The sequence below is a fragment of the Callospermophilus lateralis genome, chromosome 4 (genome assembly GCF_048772815.1).
Source record: "Callospermophilus lateralis isolate mCalLat2 chromosome 4, mCalLat2.hap1, whole genome shotgun sequence".
Classification (NCBI taxonomy): Eukaryota; Metazoa; Chordata; class Mammalia; order Rodentia; family Sciuridae; genus Callospermophilus; species Callospermophilus lateralis.
The window spans coordinates 31,566,650-31,583,915 of record NC_135308.1 but is presented as its reverse complement, the minus strand read 5'-3'; positions in this window follow the sequence as shown (position 1 = coordinate 31,583,915).

Below are 17,266 nucleotides of genomic sequence, written 5' to 3'. Positions count from 1 at the left end.
CTTCATATCCCAACTGTATATTTGGAATGATTAATAAGAAATAATTTCACCACACTGTTTTTAATCACTGCTAGTTTAAAATGTAACAAATGATTTTCAATCATGTGGTGCTATTTAATTATATAGGAAGATGCTTTGTGTTCATAAGATCATAATCAGTTTGATTACTTGGTTTCACCCAAAATATTATTTTCCACAACCAAGTTCTGATTCTGTTCTCTGGTGTCACCAATGCATGGCATTTTCCACCAGGTGGCTCCTGGTAGAGGAAAACAACTGTGTAATTTTTAGGTGAGACATAGACTAAAGGCCAGCTTTGTCCCTTGGTAGCTGTCAGAGCTCAAGAGAGAGTTCCTCGATCTCATGACTCCTTATGTCTAAAACATGGTTAGTGTGATTTTTCACATAATGATTTGTAAATATTGTCTAACCAGGTCAAATAGCCTAGATAAGTACTTAATAAACGCAAGTAGCAGCAGTCCTAATGACCAATATTTCTATTTTCCTAGAACTTAGATTCCCAATTGGACTTCTTCATGTTCTACATCTTTTAAGGTTGTCTTATCATTACTAGTTAAGAACCATTCCCTGAAGAATAAGATCAATCATTAGCATCAATCTAAAAAAGAATCTTTTGGCAGGAGATGTATGGTTCTGTAATTCATACATTTGATAGAAAAAGTTTTATCCATCAGTATGAGAGGAATTACACCAAACATTTTTTAGCAATTGACTGAGGTGCTACTTTCTTTTTCTAAAAAAGTGCTGTAAATGACACTTCGGTTTAAAGTGGTACCCTTAAAAAAAATAGTGTTTGAAGATAGAATGAATAAATATAAAGCCACTATATCCAGAAGTTAATGTTTTAGGCCCTCCTCATGTTTCCCCATTTCTGATAAAGTCCCATCTCAATAATTATTACATAAATCTGTCATCCTTGAATTAATTTCCTATATGTACTACATAAGCCTAGATACAGAAGACTTTAATTATTGTGGGAAAGTGGTTACAGAATCACAGGTACATACATATGAATATCATCTATGACTATCTGTAATGAATCATTAATCATATTGATGTTGCATAACAAATTTTATTTAATCTTTCGGCTTGAAGCATAACTTTCTTCTCAAGGACAAGACTCTTAGATCCCTTTTCCTTCATGCTGGGCTGCAAAAAGCACAGATGCAGTACAGCTCTTGTCTTGAAGTTTGGCTCTCTCATTTACTTGCTGTCTGATGTTAGCAAGCTGCAGAAAGTCTATGAAGCTCAGTTTGTACTTGAAGTGGTGTGTGAGGATCAAAGGGGGAAATGTCTTACCACTGCCAGGCATCCTCTCTGCTCTGAATTCCAGGTGCTTACCATTGTGTTTTTGTTTGTTTAATTTCTAAATTTATTATTTGTGTTAAAATTCACCTTGGCATTAGGCAAAGTATATTCGCTGACAAGAAATCATAAGAGGAACAAACTGATGATACAGGTCAACATACAAGGCAAAATTCTAAAAATATCTCCCCAAGATTCTCCTCTTCTGGTTACTCAATCAAACTATTACTAATGGGCTGGAAAAGTTTTGTGGTTGTAATTAAAGTCCCAAGTCAGTTGGCCTTAAATACAGCAATTAAGTGTCACATGCCTGATACAAGCACACTGTCTTTAGAAAGGGAGACAAGATAGGCATAACAGGAAGTGACAAGAGTTTCAAATAAAAGAAAGATTTGATGTGCTACTGCTGAATGTAGAGATGGAAGGAGCCACAAGCCAGGGGATGCGAGAAGTTCCTAGATTTGGCAACAACACAGGCTAACAAGAAGAAACAGCTAACAGCAAGAAACAGGGACCTCACTACTACAATTGCAAGGAACTGCCAATCTTATTAAGCCATTCTTCCCAAACTGACACGTGATAACTAGGCTAGTCAAAACCTTGAGTTTGGCTTTGTGAGATCCTAAGCAGAGGATCCAGAACTTCTGGACTTCTGAGCTATAGAACCATGAGCTAAGAAACAGTTTTTGTTTTAAGCTTCTGAATGTGCGATAAGACGCTGTGCTACAACAGGAAAACTAATACAGCCCTTTTCTTTTTAATGCTGTTGCACTCCATGGTACAGTCCTTGAGTTACTATAAGTGCTCAATGCCTGTCCTTGAAATGTTGCACTACTTCTTAAAAGGCATTACCTATCTTTTAAGAAAAGCTTCCTTTACATTATTTGTCATGAATCCCACTGAAGAAAATAAGGGTAAGCAAAACTTCCAAGAAATACATTTCTACATCACAGTCTGGGGGCACTACTGCTGGTTTCTTTTGGCTATTCAGATTTTAAATAACCCAATTCAAAGATACCCTAATAAACTTCCTGATGTGTTCACACACTCTTCCTAATATATCTAAATTATATACAAGTACATTGTAAATTCTATAGTACTTCAATGAAGTAAATTATTGATTCTGCAGCTATCACGTTAATATGAAACAAATAACACGATTCATCTAATTTCCCTTTTATGTTTAAATTTGTACTTTAAGCATCTGTATCATATTCAAATCTATTTAAGTAGTATTTATGACAGCTCTTTGGGGAGCAATTTAGCACAGCAATCAAGTTTTTTGAACTTGAAACTCTGCGCCACAACTAGTAGATGCATGACTTGGGTAAGTTACTACTTCTCTCTGTTTCCTAGTAACCACATGTAAAAACAGGAGTTGGTCATTGTGTCTACCCCAAAAGTTGTTGAAGAGAATAAGTGAGTTAATATATCCAAAACACTTAGATCCGTGCCTGATGCCATAAGAATTACACAACTCTCTGGCGTTATTAACTTTTCATGTCTGTGTTCAAAAGTTAAATATTACTTTTGTGTAGGATATGAAGAGTTAAACCTCTTCCTTTGGCTACAGACTGTAAATTTTTATTTTTACCCCTCTGCTGGTAACAAAATTGCTTTAAATGACCTATTTTTAATATTCTGGTGTCTGAAAGTGCCTTCATTTCCAAAGATGACTTTTTTTTTAAATTCAAAATCCTTCTTACTGTTAGAGGAATGCTAGTCTTTATAGAAAATTTAAAAATAAATACTGAATTCAAGATCCATATCCACAACACACCAACGGGAAACTAGAGAGTACTTAGTGCTCTCTGTAGACTGACAGTACTTCCAGTATTCACTCATGAGTCTCTTCTAAATTACCACTGAAATGTACAGCTGAAAATCATATGCATGTTTGACCACTGAACTGAAATCCAGAAGATGAGTTTTGAATTTACTTTTCTAGGATTGAAAGGATAATGCACCAGTGCCACCTAGTTGTACAAATACAATGTGCTACTTATTTATTCTTAAAAGGAATTATGCTATGATAAGAAAGACTGTAAAATTTAGATTTTTCTTACTGTTGACATAGTCTTTTATTTATTTTAACAAATGCTCATCTTCTGCAAGTGATAAATTCAAGGTTCAGTATAAGGTAGATATGCCGCATGTTGATTTTATTTATACAAGAGGGTTAGCAAACTTCTCATACAAATTTTCAATGATTTGCTTTAATTTTGCTAGTATCTGAATTATTTAGCATATCTGCCACATCAGCATATATGACTTATATGATACCAAATGTGCCAGAGAATCAAGCTTCATAAAGTAGACATATGCTTTCTATTAAAGTTAAGACAGTATATGGAATATTTCCAAAGGTGAAATAGTACATTTTATCACACTCTGGGTAAGAATTAAATGTTAATCCTAGAATACATTACACATAGTTAATGGCCTGTATTTTTTACTCAGCCTGAGAAATAATGGGAGGTGACTGGAGACCCAGGCACTGTGACACATGCCTGACGTAGTTGGTTCTGTAAGGCAGGATGAACTCAGTTGTCAGTTATCAGTAATATCAAACAGCTTCACCGAGGAAATAGGCCTGGGGGTTGCTCTGAAGCCAGCTGAAGTGAGGGGTTGGGAACTCAGAGGTAAGAGAGATGCCTGGAGCAGTTAGGCTCAAGGCAACAAGGGATTCCAATGTGCAGACAAGTTCTAAGCAGCACAGGGAAGGCACAAGCAGGGCTGGGTGCATACAAAGCCCTCATCTCTGATGTTACTGGCTTCCAGTTCAAGCAATTCCAGAACGAAGAAACAGAAAACTGCAGCACAGCTCATGAACATGACCCTATCTACTCACATGGACAGAGTCCTTCCAATTGGAGACTTCCTTCCAGCCCACCAGCCTTCCTTTCTCTACTGAAGATATTTGGGAAACAATTGCCAGCACTAGGTTACTAGTCAAGGGTGCTGCCATCAGAGTAGCTTTGAAGAGAAGATGCACTAAACATTTGACAAAGAGTACGAGGAAAGATTTCTAGAAACATCAACTCAGAAAGAAGGATGTGATGATGACGTCTTCTTTTCTTTGAAAATTCAGAGTGAGAGCATTTCTGCAAGCAAAGGGGAGCCATCCTTCCTGTGCAGCCTTATGACCGTTTATCATGCTGTTGCCATTACCAGTCTGAGATTGTCACCTCATGAGGACGACCTTGGAACTTTCCAACTGCAGCTTTGCTCCTCTGGCTTCCTTGTTGACTGAGAGCCATTTCATTGTGTGTCTGGGCCATGGCTACACTTTAGTGACTCTGGTGACCAGCCACAAATCTGCTCTCATGCAACATTTCTTTAAAGAAGCAAAATATTGTACACAAGGAATTGTGTAATTTCTGAAATTTTAGCAAAATTACAGTAAGAGAAAATTAATGACAATATAAATATGCAAGTATAGGCATTTTATATCCACTAACCAAAAAAATATTTCTCTAGTTTCATCTATTTACCAGCAAATGTCATCATTTCATTCTTCTTTGTGGCTGAGTGAAATTTCACCATGTATGAAATTTCACCACATATCCTTTATCCATTCATCTCTTGATATATACCTAGGCTTTATTCTAGAGCTTAGCTATTATGAGTTGTGCTAGTATAAACCCTGATGTGCCTGTATCACTATAGGATGATGATTTTAGAATGTTGATTTATCTTTGGGATAAATCAAAGAATGAGATAAATCAAGGAGTGAGGTATCTGGGTCATATGGCAGAAAGTCAAGGATTGAATTTTTTGTTCATGTGTAAAAGCTAGACCAAAATAGGGACAAAAAAGTTGAAGGGTGGAATTCCATGAAAATAAGGGAGATTAGTAAAGCAGAGGAAGGTGATTGATGGTGAAGCAGGAGGGATGGGGAAAGAGAGGAGTGGTGAAATGAAATTGACCAAATTATTCTACGTATATATAAGAATATACCACAATGGATTTCACTTTTATATAAAACACTAATTTTAAAAATATACAAATAAATGGAAAGAATACCAGTGAAATAGAGGAAGAGGAAGAGAAGGTGAAAGGAGGGATGGGAAAGGGTAAATAATAGGGGTTGATTGTATTTCATGCATGTATGATTACATCAAAATGAATTTCAATATCATGCATAATGGTATTACCCTAATAATTCATTTAAAATGTATCTATTGTAAGGTCATTTTGACTTTAGTTTACAAAGAAACTATTTTTTAAAAAATATGCAATTTAGTACCAAGTAAGAATACATTTGGGCTTTCACAAGAAAAGTAACATCTTTGGGTCTTTGAAAATGTAAGATTTAGGTTAGATGACTTCTCAGTTTTTCACAGGTTTATTAATTGTCAATATTCCCTTGACTATTGACTATTAGCTCACAAGAAAAGTGGTAGACAATAAGGAAGAAATCCAAAGATGCTACTCAGCCATATTTTTCTTAATTCTTTCATCAAGCATGATTATACTTAGTGTAAGCAAGTATAAATTTCTCTCCTTCCTTCTTTGTTTCATCTTTCCTGTCTTCTTCCATATTTCTCTGGAACTCATTTGCTTACTAGAATCAATATATGTTTCTAGGACATTCAAACATTCCCTTCTTTACTAGAAGGGATTAAAACTTTAGGTAAAAATCACAATAACTACTTTAAATCAAAGATAATATTTTGAAACCATCATTGTCATAGTGCATTTGTGGTATGAAAATAATTTAAAAACAGGAGATATCTTAAGCTTTTGAGAATTCTGAGTCTTTCTTCTAAAACAGAGTAAAAGAAAATAGCCTAAAAAGGGGGCCAATCCTACGTCTTCAAGAACTAAGACCTATCAAAAAAATCATATTAATAAATTTTATATCAATTTAAAGTAAATGTTATCTTGGCATGGTGGTGTACACCTATAATCCCAGTGACTTCAGACTCTGGGACAGAAGGATTGCTAGCTCTAGCAGGGTCTGGCAACTTTGTATAGATCCTGTTTCAAAATAGAAAGATAAAAAGAGCTAGGGATATAGTCTAGTGGCAGAGCAACCCTCGGTTTAATCCCCAGCACCACAGACACACATACAAAAATTGTTTTAAGTACATTTGGAATCCAGTTGTCAATCTACTCAGATGATTCCATAGCAATAAACTTGGGTTTCTATAATACAGACTAAAGGTAGACACCATCACATAATTAAATCAAAATAATAATGTTTATTATCATGACTCACCCTTAAAAGATAACTTAAGCTCCATTAAAATTAGAAGTTCAAAACAGAGAACATATTTAAATATATAAACTTTACTATGGAGTCTGAAATCTAATCCAACGAGTGAATACCAGCTTGCTATTTGAATATATAACTGCAGCATTTGTAGTTAAATGCTCACCAGGATAAACGTAAATATGAAGAAATTCAACTGGTAACATTATTGCAATTATCTTGCCATTATTCTTCCCCTAGTTCAGTGATGTGAAATACAGAAAGCTGTGGTTTGAATACATTTGAATACATTCCTTCTAAATGTATAGCGTGGAACATGACATTCAAGGTATTGGACGGCAGGGTCTTTGTAGAAGTGACTAAGTCATGAGAATTCCACTCACATGAAGGATTATAAACCACTTATAAAGAGGCTGAAGGGAGTACACTAGTGCCATTTTTCCTTCTTGCCTTCTGCTACATAAGGACACAATTTTTGTCCCTTCCAAGGATGAAGCAATAAGTCTCCATCTATGAAGCAGAGACAGCTTTCACCAGAATGCTGGCTCCTTAGCCTAAGACTTCCCAGCTTCCAGAAATATGATTGATAGATTTCTATTATAAATTACACAGACTGAGACACAGAGTGTGTGGACCAGAATGCTAACTGATCTCCAAAGCTGTCACCTCTTCTTCCTGAACGCACAGCCTAACTTATAATTTCCTTCTCAGTAAGGTATTAGATTGTAAGTGGAAGTAAGGTACAGCACTCACAGCCCTGACCCATTAAAAGGAGTACCTTCTGTGTTATTCCTTAAATGCTGAGTGTAACTGAGCTGAAAAATGGAAAGTGCTGGACCCCAAAATTTATAATGTGGAGGAGGGTCCCTCCATGACCAGGAACCAGGAACAGTAATTTTTGGATTTTATATGAGGGAAAGCTTATACCTTTATTTTCTTAAGACTCTTGAGATTTTGGAATTTATCTTTTCCTGCAGCTAGTGATTTGAATGCAAGGATGTTTAGCCACTGAGCCACAACCCCAATCCTCTTTATTTTTCATTCTGAGACAGTGTCTTGCTAAGACCTCACTAAATTGCTGAGGCTGCCTTTCAACTGGTGATCCTCCTGACTCAGCTTCCAGCCATGCCCAGCTGCTAGTGATATCTTAAGTAAAACAGAAATAGGTACTTTAAAGTACTGTGCTAAAGTTCAAATATATGATATTATCTTAACAGGAAATGAAGACAGGAGGTGGGAAATATATACAGCCATATGTCAGAGTGGCCAATATGATAACTGGGAAAGCAAAATAAAGATAGCTCCATTGAAATGAATGGAAAAACTCATAGTGGCAGTGTGTAGGCATCACTTCGGTTTTTAGCCAAATATTTCAAGAAAAGAATAATTTGAGGCATGAATTCTAAGCAGAATGCAAAGAACTTCAGAGTCTAGAAATATGGAAGCTTTAAGATCTCAAAAAGCCAATTGTTTCAGAACTCAAATAATAAGTAATAAAGATTAAAGAGGCATTAAGACCTTAACAGGACTCCAATCAGACTAAAATGGGTAGTTTCTACCAAGTCTATTATCTCTCCTTTGACTGCCAAATGAGGAAAGCTGGGGGGAGGGGGAGGCCAAAAGGAAAAATCAGTCATGAGAATTGTCTTGAACTCTGTGCATGGTCAATGGTACATAGAAACTACTGGAAGCAGAGAAGTCGACTGGATTCTAAGGTAATTACATTACCAAAGAAACCACAAGTCCAAGCCAACACAGCCTTTGAATTTAATCCTATCTTCAGGGCTTCTTATACAAAGAGGAAAAAAATGTAAAAGCTATAAACCTGGGAAGAGGATATAGTACCCAACAAATTTTCCTTGTGGAAAATAAAAACAAGGAACAAACTCCCAGATGCTTCAAAGAATACACACATGCCAATTCCTCCCACAGTGCCCAGGCAGCGTCTCATCAAGACACTCTGTACCAGCAGGTAAGAAGAACCTCTTCAAGACAATTGGAAGAATGGCAAAGAATTTGCTAAATGAGGATAGTAATTCTAATAGTAATCCCGTATACCAATATTTCACAAATTCAAATAGACCTCAAAGAAAAGCCTTCTTTGACTTGGTGTGTTATGTGTGCTCTGGGGTCAAGGGTAAAGGCGTATTTGTGTTTTTATTTTTATTATTATTATTTTTAAACAATATGGCTTCAAACCAAAATAAAAACCCAACAGAATAATAAATTTTAAAATTAGAGAGATTTCAATTTATAAGGGGAAATGCTTCCCTATTTCTTATCCTCTTAATGTAGATAAGCACTACTTCAGGATGGAAACAAGTTTGCTTTGGTGATTGGGGCTGTCATTTTGAACCTGAACTTTGTTAATAACAAAATTAGCTCATATTTAAAATACATCTGAGATCAATAATTGCTGGAGTTCATAATTGTGGCGTCTAAGACTTGGACTTGTTTTGGTTGAGTAGTTTTTCTAGGAAAAAATTAAAAGTACACTTTGACAAAATAAAATTTTAACACAGCAAAATAAAAATAGTGGGCAAGATCAACATTGGAATGTATGTTTCTATCAAGAATTGCACTAATGGAATACATTCAGATTGACTGTTTTGAAAATCCCTGTTGTACTTTTCTGTCACTTGCTTTAAACACATATGAATTTTTCCATAAAATGACAATCCATTGATAAGCAAATAGAGCAAGTCAACAGCAGTAAGTCAATTCTCTCTACTTACTATTCTCCCCATTTGTATTTTTAGATTTATCTTCAGAATCAAAGAAAAGTGCTTAAAATCATTCAAATTGCATTTTTATCAGTGATAGTATAAAAATATCAGCATATAAAATGAGCTGCAACTGTGATGTTTTATTTACTGTTCTACTCAATTTGTGGCTTTTAATAAATTAGTTATTTTTGGTCATAATGCTTATAAACAATAGATGAAATTAAGTTTTTATTTCTCCCTCAATGCATGTGCTACCTGAGCCTGCTTAGAAATTATAACTGCACGTAATTTGTGATTGAGCAGTGTAAACATTTAGAGAGGGGCTAAAAATCAAAGAAACAGCAGCTAGAATAAAATGCCATTATTCTTTTTTTAAATTTTTTTTGTAGTTGTAGATGGACAGCATGCCTTTATTTTATTTGTTTATTTTTATGTGATGCTGATGATCGAACCCAGGGCCCCCCATGTTCAAGGCAAGCACTCTGCCGCTGAGCTACAGCCCCAGCCCAAAGTGCATTTATTCTGAATCCTCAATATCTTTCCTTCAAGAGGACAACAGAACTCTTTCTATGACATTAGAGCAAATCCATATCAGCTACTCAGTTTTGTTCTCTTAAATATGAAAATACAACCAAAGATCACTGGGCATGTGGACAACCAGAATCAGGAAAGGAAAAAGATAAATTTGTGCACGTCACCAAGCAAGACATGTGAATAGCTACTTTGTAGAACAGACAGGATTTTTTAAATCCTCAAGAATTCTCACTCATAGCTCATTTTTGTTATTGGTAGAGTCATTTCTGTTCACCATACTTCTAAATATTGCAGTTCCTCAGATGTGGACTGAGACCCCTCTTTTTCTTTATATTCTTCCCCTGCATTGTCTTATCCAGTCCATGGCACCAACTGAACACACTGTGTCTCCACTTTTCGCCCTTTTGTAAAACTGATATATTTAACTGCCTATATTGTATCTCTATTTGCTATCTGAGTTTATTTCAGTTTTACATGTGTCTTATTAATTCTAAATCTGCTTTTTCTAAGTCTTTCTCATATTTACAAATACCCTGGCCATTACTCAAGCTATGTCATCTTTATTTTTCTCTACATTTTTTCTTCCCACTTGGGCCCTATATCACTATTTCCTCAGTTTGAAAAATTCTTCCCTGTGTTAGACTGTTTCCTTTGACCAAAACTTCAGTCAAGCTCCTGGTCCTTTCTGCCTAGGCTAAGCTTGGGCTTTCTTCTCTGTCTTTGGGGAGTCCAGTTTGAGCAAGAATTCTACTAATTCAGTTTATTGAAGACCCTCCACTCTTTGTATATGACCACCCTTGATATTTCATCCACTGGGTTTGGTTTAGCAATAATCATAACAACTCAATATAGCCAGAAACTCTTCACCATAAATACTCATTGAAGTAAAAATAATATATTTTAAGTAGATTATTAAAATTATAATGATTATTAATAGAACCAATATAAATATTAAACATTGGAGGGGGCAGGTAATGAATGAACCAAACCCTTATCTTTCATAAATGGGAATCAATAGATAATTGAGATTGAAGTCAAGAAACAGAAACTCTAGAATGTGTAGAGCTATAAAAGTGAACCTAGACACAAGGAAGAACAGAAAATTGGACTCAAATTTGCCTCTGGGATGTGGGGTGGGGAAAAGAATGAAGGAGCATGATCTCCCAGCTTTCCTTCCATTCATACTGTAGAATTTGTTTGCATGTCTACATATTATTTTATTTTTTAATGGATTAAAAAGTGAAAATTAGATGTTTCTTAATTTCTATTCTTCAATAAATTGTTTCATAAACATCTGTTTAGTACAAGTCCTGTGCTCTGTGTTCTCTGTGTATCCCGACCTGAGTCATTCTTGAGTAGGGGAAGTCTGTCCATAATGGTGTGGACAGGTTCTCTTTGGTTCCTTCCTCATTATAGCATTTCTGTGAGTGTTAGATTCCATTTTCAAACATTAACCTGGAGGGCAGGCGGTTAAACCACATGACTAAATACTCAGTTTCCATCAGTTATTTATCTGGTTTAGCTGTAAATCAATCATTATCTTGTTTCACTGGATGAAAAAGGAATCTCTTCTTCTTGCTGCCTAATTGCAGGACCCAGCTAAGTGGAGTTTATTGCTGAATAGATTGAAGTCTTACATCTTTCCTTTGCCAGACAGAAGCATACAATCATCCATTCCTGGGATCCCAGGTCTCTTCCTTTTTTCAGTTTTTCTCCTTCCAACTGCCAGAAAGCAGTTTCCACACTGCAAAAGGTTTTCCTTTCTCTGGTCAAGGATTTAACTAGGGAAGAATTTATAGGTGAAATACACGGTAAGTATTTCACCACCTTTTTGCTTCTGTGCCAAGGGCCTTACTAGGCATTGAGAATGGAAATGTGTCCAGACACTGAGAGATAAATGGTTTGAATGGGTCACAGCATTCTTACAATGGAAAAGAACAAACCTGCTTCCATTTAAGCCGAAGTGTCCATTTACTTTTGCTTATTTATTAAGTAAAATTCTACTCATATTATCAATGATTTTATTAAATTAATTGCTTCCTCTGATTTAAAAAAAAAAAAAAAAAGTCAGGTAGGAAGCTAAAGGCATCTGGAGAGGGATGAATCAGAAGCTTGTACTATGTTGTGTTCTAACAAGGATGGGAATGATATGATGCCAGTCTGCTACAAAACATCAAGACTTGCCAAGTTTACAAAACTGGGTATTCACTTTCACCTCTCCTTTGTGAAGATTTAGCATCCTTTTAACTCCAAAATTTACAAAACTAGGGCTGGGTATATAGCTCAGTTGGCAGAACACTTGCCTAGCATACACAAGGCCCTGGGTTCAATCCCCAGTACCAACACACACACACACACACACACACACACACAAAAAAAAAAAAAATAAAATAAAATAAAATAAAATAAAAATTACAAAACTAGAAAAACTAGTTGTAGAACTCAACAAGGAAAATTTAAGCAAATGAGAAATGTATCTATTGGTAAACATTATTTTTGTTTCCAGGATGAAGTGGTTTAAAGATAATTTGGGCCCTTCTATGTTTTTAACTTGTTTAATTGAACAATTGTCCTAGTAACACATTTGCATCTCATGATATTGTCATGTATAGTAGTTGTTATTTAACCTGTGTCAAATATTTTTGTTCCCACCTAAAGGTTCAGGTTAAGCAGTAATTGGTCATTTTGCCATGGCATCCATCAGATTGACAACAATAGAAAGCAGCATACAGAAGCAAATTTCCAGGCTAGGAAGTGTGTAGACATAATAAGAAATTTATATTTGGTCTCTTTGCCTGGTCCCTGACACAAAGTTCCTAAAACCCTTATAATTTCTTGAATTATAGGGTGATAGAAGCATAATTTGTTACAATATTTGGACTTAATCCCATTCCCCACAGAAGAAAGGAAGCAAAACCTTTGTAATCTCAAGAGTGATAACAATGTCTTTGTGTATGTTAATAGAATGACTCATGGTGGGTGGGTTTGCTGGATAGCTGCAGTGAGGGGGTTAGAGGCCAGGAAAAAAACAAGACACAATTAGAGGATTAGAACTTTTCAGCCTCACTTCCCAACCTCCTGGGAGGGGAGCAAGCCAAGATCAAGTTAATCACCAATGCCCAATGTTTTGTCAGTCATTCCTACATAATGGGTCCTCCATAAAAATCCTAAATGAAAGGGTTCAGAGATTCCCAGCTGGTAAACAACTCCTTGTGCTGGGACACAGGCGTGCTCCTTCCTCACATTTTGTCTTACATGTCTGCTCATCTGGCTGTGCGTCTATAACTTTTAAATCCTTTACATGAAACTGGTAAATCTAAGTGAAGTATTTCCTCAAGTTCTATGCACCATTATTGCAAAGCAAAAAAACTAGGAAAGGTATTGTGGGAAACACCTGTTTGTAGCCATGTTGGGCAGTAGTTGGGTACAACAGGCATCGAGTACTCACCGTTGGTGTCTGAAACTGGAGGAGTGGGGAGGTCTTGTGAGACTGAGCCCTTAACCTCCTAATTCTGGGTCAGTAGTGTCAGAACTGAATTAACCTGTGGGACACTCAGTTGGTGTCTGCAGAGAACTGGGAAAGTGCTGTGAACAGAGGAACAGATGTGTCTTTTAGAGGTACCCAGCCCAGGGAGCACCATGCACACTTGACAGAGGCTAAGCTGTTTGCTGCTTTTTCTCATGCGTGAAGGTCCTGTGAAACATATAATCCTCAACATATAATCCTTCATCCTAAATAAAAATCTACTCAATAGTCTTAGCTTTGTAACCACCTTTAAGTAAAAATTAATGCTGATGAATCACTATGAACATTCACAAAAGTCATATAACTAATAAACATCATGTCCTAATGCTTTTCAATTTCTAGGTTTCCCTTACAAATTTCTGAGGCTGCAAAAATTTCAGAGTTCTACTCTATTTCTGTTTGTAATTTAGGTGAAAGCCATCTAATTCCTTTACATTTAATCTAAAAAATAGTAATCTAATGTCTACTACTAGCTGTCTAAAATAACTGAATGATGTTTTCATTTGGGGTTTATATACGAGAGTAGAAAACATCAACATGGATTTCTTCCCACTTAGAAGTACCCCCTTCTATATACATATGGACAAATACTAGAACTAAATTAATGAGGATGGTTGAGTTTCAGACAGACAATTCAAGGACAATTGTATTATTGAATCTATTCTTCACTGGGCTTAGGAAACATGAAATGTGTCCTCTGGGATATTGTATTTCTATAATGATTGGAAAGCTTACATGCAAAATTATTGCCATACAATTATTTTAAATAAATATTATGAAAATGTTATCAGTAGGACTGGGATTGTAGCTCAGTGGCAGAGCACTTGACTTGCACATATGAGGCACTGAGTTCAATCCTCAGCACCACATGAAAATAAATATAAACTAAATAAAGATATTGTGTCCATGTATAACTAAAAAAATTTTTTTAAATGTTATCAGTGTATTAAAATTTATGCAAATATACAATTATAAAATATTTACCTAAATATTTTTTTTCTTCTGAGCTTTTCTCTACTTACTAGAAAATTAAAATAGTTTATAAATAAATGTATGGATTTCCAACTTAAGAGAAAAACCTTTAACATAAAATTTCTGGCAAATGATAATATAAATCTGAATCTGTCTTATTCAAGATGAAAATCAATTTATAATCCCGTAAGCTATAATATGCTTGGTGTTAGACTTCATTTGCTATTAAATTTCATTGAAACCACCAACTACATATCACAAAATAACTCCTTTGAATGTACACCTTTGAGATGTGAGAACTGTTATACTGAAATCTGAGTCACAAATATCATAGCAAATCTTGCTCAGATCTGTCTTAGAGGCTTCCCATCTCCACACAGTGCTACTGGCCAATGGATACCACAGCAATGGAGCACAGACAGGTAAGCGACAAGGGAGCAGGGTAACCATCAAACCATTTATCTAAGGTTGCAACTACACCAAAGTTTTAATCAGCCCTACTGCAACTTAAACAGTATGAAAAAAGATTCTTTGCTTAGGAAATGTGTAATAAAAACTTTATGTAAAAATGCCTTCAAAATGTTTCCTTACCCAACACCTAAGCTAATTGCTTATCTCTTCAAGAAACATAAAGTGATGAAAATAATTTTAGTCCATAGAAAGGCAAAGATATTTAAATTTCATCAGCTTTATTTTTTGTTAAAATTATTGTTTTCTCAGATTCTTTAACATATGTGGCTAAAATAATCTTTTAATTAGTCATTTTAGTTTTCATATTTTAAAGTTCCATGTGATTTTGTTTTAGTTCACCTTCACATCTTTAATATGGCTTCAGGGGTTCTCTTTTTATTTTTTTTTAACATTTTAAAACACTGACTTTTAAATATGTATTTGTCATAATCTTATGTAAGCCTTATTTCTCTTACTTAAAGAGAAATAAAATAAAAATCCATGCTCGTTTTCATATATCTCTATATTTTTTGTACCAGGGAATGAACCCAGGGGCATTTAACCACAAGCCACATCCTCAGCCTTTTTCATATTTTATTTAGAGACAGGATCTTGCTAAATTGCTCTAGGCCTTGCTAAGTTGCTGAGGCTGACTTTGTACTTGTCATCCTCCTGCCTCAGCCTCCCAAGTCATTGGGATCACAGGTGTGCACCACTTCACCAGGTCACTTCCACACATCTTAAGAAACAGAAAATGGCCGATACTTTTGAAGCTTTCTGTGTGTCCTCCCTAATTAATTTTCTCATTCCTTTTCCTTTCTCTAACTCTGCTATAAACTGTGTGCATCACTCCTTCACTTTTCTCCATAGTTTTCACATATATGTGCTTATCACTAATTAGTACAGTATTTTAGTTTGCATTTTGTGTTTCATATAAAAGAAATAATAGTCTAGTCTTTGTTTTCAACTTGCTTCTTTTACTAAAACATTTTGGTTTTAAAACCAATTCCTGTTGATATATGTAGTGACAGTTTAGTGGTGTATATCATTATATAAATACAGTTATTTTTTCATCAGTAATTGTGTTCTCTTTCTCTCTTATATTTACAAATTATAGTTTTGTCGATGTTATAGTATAAATCTTTCTCATGTACATATCCAGCCCTAGGAGAGATAAGTCATTGGAGATATATATATATATATATATATATATATATATATATATAATCTTCTACTTTACCACTTTACCAGATGATGCCAGTGTAAGTTCATGCTACTCTGCATCTTTATAAAAAATTGTTTCATTTTTTTATTTTTAGCCAACTTTATTGGTGTAAAATAACTCATTGTCTACTTGGGAGACTGGAGCAGGGGATTGCAAGATTAAGGATAGCTAGGGAAACTCAGCAAGGTAGCTCTTAAAAAAAAAAAAAAATAGGATTGGTAAGTAGACCAGTTGTAGAGTGCTACTGGGTTTATTCCCCAATACTGAAAAAATTACAAATCCAAAAAATTTATTTTGATTTTTATCTCGATTATCTTGTTGACAAATGAAGTTAAATATGTTTTTCCTAAGTGTACTGGCCATGTGAGTCTCAGAAAAATTTGTTTTTTTATTTTTTTCTAAAATATAATTTATCCTTTGCTTATTGATTTGAATGAGTTTTAATATTTTATTCGTTATATTATAAAACATAACTTATTTAATTCAGGGTCTAAAGATATATATATCTTCATTTTATTTTTATGTGGTGCTGAGGATCAAACCCAGTTCCTCACGCATGCCAGGTGAGTGTGCTACTACTTGAGCCACATCCTGAGCCCATGGTCTTGTTTTTAACTTTGCTTTTTTTTTTCTTCTTGATGATTTTTAAAATTGTAACTTGCTCTTATGTTTTCCATTTCATATTTTACCTCTTTAATTATCACTAAAAACAAATGTCTTTTATTCCAAATAAATCTATTTTTGAATTATCCTAAGTGTATTATCTTGGATTTTTCTTTGTTTCAGCTGAGTGTTACACATGAGCACTAGCTTTATTTTAATTTTGTAATTTTATACTTGTGGCTCATCTTTGATTAGGCCTTACTGTGGGTAAGTTAGATTGAATACATGCAACTCCAGAAAGTACTTGCAACTGCTTCTTCTAACACTACTATCATAGGACCACTTCAATTCATTTCTCAGCTCAGCATGGACACTGACTGGTTAATTTAAACTCTAGGCCAATGTGAAGGTAGTGAGCATTGAGGAATTTTCTGTGTAAAATAGGGAATATTTTCCCCTGAATCAGAGTACAGGCAGACATATTTCTTATACATTTCCTTTTGCAGGCCAGCAGGTTATTTCTTTTAGTATTTTCTTTCTTTGAGAGTATAAATTTTAAGGATCATAGCTGTACACAGGGGAGTTCTCAGTCCCTCCCCTCTACCTTGCAAGGTTCTTAGGCCTGTGTGTTTTTCCTACATCATCCTAAAAAATATGGCTCTTGTTAAGGAGACTGGTGCATGCCC